This window comes from Gadus chalcogrammus, chromosome 21 (assembly GCF_026213295.1).
Source record: "Gadus chalcogrammus isolate NIFS_2021 chromosome 21, NIFS_Gcha_1.0, whole genome shotgun sequence".
Lineage (NCBI taxonomy): Eukaryota > Metazoa > Chordata > Actinopteri > Gadiformes > Gadidae > Gadus > Gadus chalcogrammus.
In genome coordinates this window covers 12,524,476-12,530,240 of record NC_079432.1, presented here as the reverse complement: position 1 = coordinate 12,530,240, position 5,765 = coordinate 12,524,476, and the positions used below count along the sequence as shown (strand labels likewise).

The 5,765-nt window shown below is 47.3% G+C and overlaps 1 protein-coding gene across 1 annotated transcript in view; it reads right to left on the bottom strand.

Annotated features, from left to right (window-relative positions):
* Window positions 1–5,765, bottom strand: part of LOC130374961 (syntaxin-binding protein 5-like) — a 67,974-nt gene that overhangs the window by 43,192 nt on the left and 19,017 nt on the right. The gene's annotated exons all lie outside the window — the stretch shown is intronic.

Here is a 5,765-nt window from a genome sequence, read left to right as displayed (position 1 = left end):
TTATGTATGTATGTATGTATGTATGTATGTATGTATGTATGTATGTATGTATGCATGTATGTGTATACTGTTAGAATGTTTCAGAATAGGAAAGGGGCATCACACACGCACACCCACACACAAACACGCACACACACAAACCATTTGAGACAGAGAGAGCGGGCAAGACGAAGTGCAAGAGAAAGAGAACAATATAGACAGGACAGACACACAGACAGACAGACAAAAAGACAGAGAGACAGACAGTGAGACAGATATAGATAGATGTATAGAGTGGAGTGAGCAGGCTCAGGCCGTCCACAGTGTCTGAGGAGACACTTCAGCACCACGGACAGCGCCAGGAGCTGAGGTAATTGCTGATCAATGATCCTCATTCCCCTTTACCCTGCTGTTACCACTATTCTCCTTTGTGTCCCGAGTCCAACTAAAGAACTTACTTTAGTTTGGTACTCAACCCCCTCCCCCAAAACCCCTCCTTTATTTAATACAACTCCTTTCTTAATCCCTTCAATTGGTGTGAAGGGTGACCTGACCGGGTAAGAACTGCAGCGATAGATAGACGGGTACAGAGAGATACATAGAAAAACAATATAGAGACTTATTACGTGGTTTTAATGAAGAGTCAGTTGTGATTGGTCTTTCACGACATTCAGCGGTCTGCTATTTCTGAATAAATGATGCTGTGAATTACAGACTATTGCTATAGGCACTATTTCAAACTGTCGAGTCTCGCAGATTAAAAACATTTTCTAATCAAGACAATCCTTATTTTTGTCATTATACTCTGCGTCAAATTCTTGGTTTATTTAGGAAGTAGCCGTGTAATCAGCGGGACTATGAACAACGAGCCGGGGCCTTATCGTGAAATAGAGCCCTTACATAACACATCTATTATGTTATGTTTGGCCTCGATACCAGCCATGGTGAAGGATATATTAGTAAAATTTGGCACAGTTCCTACACCGGCGCACCAGCACACAGGATGGAAAGTCAAGGACACCTGGAGCCTCCGTAGGAGCCAGCCTAGTACCATCACTTTATCAACATCCTTATTGACTCCTCCAACAGCCAGGATTAACGTCAAGCTCCCCCTGTGTTCGTGTGTGCGTGTGTGTGTGAGTGTGTCTGTTTGTGTGTGCGTGTGTGTGTGTGTGTGTGTGTGTGTGTGTGTGTGTGTGTGTGTGTGTGTGTGTGTTTGTGTGTGCGTGCGTTTGTTTGGATGGTGTGTGCGTGTGTGTTTGATTGTATGGTGTTTGTGTGAGTGTATGGTGGGTGTGAGTGTGTTTGTCTGGTGTGTGTGTGTGTGTGTGTGTGTGTGTGTGTGTGTGTGTGTGTGTGTGTGTGTGTGTGTGTGTGTGTGTGTGTGTGTGTGTGTGTGTGTGTGCGTGTGTGTGTGCGTCTGTCGTGTGTGCGTGTCCCAGTATCTCCATTTGGCTAAGCTCACACAGAAGCTGAATACGGGAATTAAACAAAAGAGGGTTAAAATAAAACAATAAGCAAGAAGGTAGAAAGAAAGGCAAAAACGTACAACCTTTTGCAGGTTTATTTACAAGGCCGGCAAGAGTGAGGCTAGCCCTCTATCTCCCACTGTAAGCACGTCACTACTGCACTTTGCAGATCAGGGCACAATAGGTCGTTTCTGTGCCCTCCATGTGACACACCACACATGGTCTCGCTCTCGCACTCTCTCTCTCTCTCTCTCTCTGCATGTCTGGCTTTTGCTTACACACACACATACAAAGCATTAAGGGGGGTGTGGCTTCCGTCAGTGCGTGGTGAGTCAACATTGGTTACATAACTGGCCTGAGAATGGATTGTAAAAAGAAAATTTGTACGTAGATACACTGCATGTATAAATATATATATATATATATATTTATAGTTTCTTTGTGTTTTGTTTCATCTAGTCATAGCCTCATTCTTCAATTCAATTATATGACCCTTCAGGCTCGTCCCGCGTCTCTTCTCTCTGTTTCTCAATCCGTCTCCCTCTCTTTATGAATCAGTTACATACACGTTGCTTTCTGTCTCCACAGTGAGTGAGCAGCAGAGAAAACCACCAAATCGGTTACACAGAACGCCCTTATAAAAGTGAGCTAAGCACGCCGATTTCTGCTTTTCAATAAGCAAAAACCTTGAAGGATCGGTTGGTGCATTTACAAAAAAAACTATGTTGAGCCGCCTTTGGACTTATAGTTTCAAATATGCTACTATATAGCACTCCATAAATTATGCACATCCTATTCACATGGGTAGTGGTCTTGACTTAAAAAATGACATATAGGCCCATTTCTTGGTTAACACGACATTCAATAATCCCGATAACCTCAACTGCAAACCAAAACGTTTGATTTTTGGAAAGTAAATTAAAAAGAAATCAATCAGAAATAAGAAGGCATATGGCTGGCACTGTATGCACGGAAATCAGTGAATCAACCCATAACATATGATCATTTTAATTAATTCTTGAGAGTGTGGAGTTTTGAGTGTGTGCGCGTGTGTGTGTGTGCACAACGCTACATGCACACACGCTACGTGGGCGTGTTTGTGCTAGATTGCGCGCACACATGCATACAGCTAACACGCTGTGTGCGTTGTCGGAGACAGCAACGCAGAACTCTCCGCCCTGCAGTCGTTGGACAAGGAAGGACAGTGCTTCGAGTCTTGGGTTTACTCGATGCAATCTGGCCCAGCTGTCTTCTGTCAGTGTGAGTTTGGCTCGCAGACAGCACAATACGCACCATCCCCAAGGCTGCCTTAATTAAGACAAGCACAAACCCAGAGGAATCCCTCCACTTAGTGAACACCATGGGTTGGTACGGCTTTGTTGTACGCTGTCGTTGATCGCAAAGTGTGATGATCGCGTGGATCTCCCACCGAGTTGGGCAACATGTATGTGTCCAATTGTTGCTCCTCATACCTTTTATTTAGTGTTTCTCATGTTGGTATGGTATTGGGTTTGTTGACACACACGCACGTTCCTGCCACATCCTTCTACCTGTTTTGTCTCTTTTCGCCCCCTCTCTGTAGCATTTAAGACACAGAGACACGCGTGCAGACCGTACATCTGCATGCATCGTGAACCAAGGTCATTTAAAAGCATTAGTACAAAACCGCTAGATGAATGGCCTCAAAAGCAGTTAGAGATCTCGTTTCACGGCCTTATTGTATTATCTGAAATGAGTTCAGCATACTCATTGCAAACCAGAGTAAAACATCAGTTCCCTTTCCCCAGGAGGAGATCTAGGCAGATCAATCCGTCTTATTAAAGGCAACACATGCAAAATGGCTGTCCGAGTCGTTAGCCAGCCTCTCCTAACGGCTGTGTATCTGAGCTGAGTCAGGACGGGGTGAAATTACACGGCAAAAAAAATACACTAAAAGGCAGGCTATAAATGGGGAGGCTCGGCGGAGGGAACAAAGCCCATTTGTTGACGGGTGATAATCTGCATACAGGTGCACCCCCGCCCAGCTGACGCACGCAAACACCCTGGCGTGCTGACAAACGCATGCGTGAGCTTGTGTGCTCTGATTGTCACACATGCATGCATACACACACACACACGCACGCACGCACGCACGCACCCACACACACACACACACACACACACAGATAAGCCTTAAAATGTGTTGACACACATTCGCAACATGCACACACACACACACACACACACATACACAGATAAGCATACCCGCACACACAAAATAAAACACATACGCACAGAAACAACCACACAGAATGGAACAATGGCCGTAGCCATTAAAAATGCATGGCACTGCAGCAACAGTGTCTGAAAATGAGTAGCGGGTTGATCCAGCTGCTGATCCTTAGACCAGGATCTGCCTGCGTGGACATCATGGAGAGAGAGAGGCAGGTGGGTCTCTGAAGGACATGAATCCACCAGGTAGACCTCCACTCATAATCCCAAGGAGCCTATAGAGGATGTGATCGTGTGCGCATCATATAACACCCTTCAGAGCCCTTCTTGTTCTCCACCAACGTCAATCTGCTGCTGCTGAAGGGGCTGCGGCCCCCCGCAATCTATCTGCTCTCCTTTTGCCCCGTCGTCAGGCCCCCCAGGCAGGCAGTGTCCAATCAGTGTTTATACGTCCAGTAACCCGCCAATGCCGCCCCCCCCCCCCCCCCCCCCCCCCGGACCTCGTGTTTGTTATCGCCAATCATCGCCGCCCTGCCTCTAACAACGCCAGAGGAGCGCCCGGGTTGCCAAGCAGTCCCGAGCCAGGAAGAGAAATCTGGCCAATTGACAACCCCCCCCCGCCCCCCCGCCCTCACCTTCCCTTCCCAATCGGTGTGACTTATTATAATAGGGCCATTGCTGGCACGGCAGCGGCCGCTGTGAGACTGCATCCCTCACTCTCAGCGTCCGGGGACAGGGCTCCGCCAGAGGAAGAGACGCTCGCGGACTTGAGCAGACAAATGAGCCACGTCATCGCTAAAGTCCCAGGACCCCGAGTTCCCCCCTCATCAGCGCTTCTTCTGAGGGTGAGAGGTCCAGGTAGAGAGGGAGAGTCAAAAAAAAAGAGAGAAAAAGAGGTGCATTGGAGCCTACCAGCGATATGCTCAGAACTAGAGCTCTTCTGTTTACGTTAGCCTACCTAGCCCTAGCTGGCTATTAAGGCTGAATACTCGCGACACAGCCTGCGGACAAGTGGAGTGTAATCAATCGATCAGAATAATTAAATAACGGCCATTATTAAAATAGGTAATTTGTGCCTGATGGCTCTTCCCAGGATTTGGCCTATCCTATCTTAACCACTGTTCATTCAGAGTTTGCTAAATCCCAGATGGAAACGCCACAGGCATCGATGGCAGGATCAAAGATATGTTCTGGGAAGCATCTCAGGTTGGGCACTGATCCATTTGGTTCATTTCGATCTCTGAGGGACCAAGAAACTAAATGTGGAAAATCGCAGTTTACAAAACGTTTTTCTTTTTAGTTTTTTTTCACTTAATTTTCCCTCAGTTAAAGATACCCATTCAGAAGTATTCAAAATCGATTCAATGATCTAAAAATGACCTAAAAGTCCCCAAGAGTCAGATTGTGGAGGCTGTGTTAAAATAAAGACGGGTCATCAGCCAATCATAACCCTGCCAACTGCAAAAAATAAATAAAAAACAGAATAAAAAAAACAACTCCCACACAACCACCAGCACTCTGACTCAGACAGCCGATGAGCTGTGACCATACTGGCTCCTCTCCTTATGCAGACACTCCTACACTCTCCCACTACACCCTCTCTCCAGCTCTCTTCAGTCAGTCTCTCTCTCACTCTCTCCTTCGCCCTATCTTGAACACTATCTCTCTCATTCCCTCAGTCTCTCTCTCTCTCTCTCTCTCTCTCTCTCTCTCTCTCTCTCTCCCCTCCCTCTCTCTCTCTCCAATTTGACTCCTCACCCCTCGATACCCGTCTCGAACTACAAAGATGGCAAACAAATATGTTTTGCAATATTTTTTGTACCTTTTGTCCGTCCTACCTAGGGACGGTTACCGTGGCGCCTAGATGTGGCGTGCCCCATGAGAAGAACCCCGGTATACCACTGTACCGCCGAGCTCTCCACGGCTATGCAGTTCATTTGGCTGAACCCCCTCCCCGCCTGTGGAGGGACCGCCGTGAAAGACCCCCCGCTGGGGAGCTCTCCCTCCCCGGAGGCTCACTGACACTCACGCTAACAGACAACAGATCCCACGAGGCCTTGCTTCTCTAGACTAACACAACCCCCCCCCCCCGAACACCACCGCCTC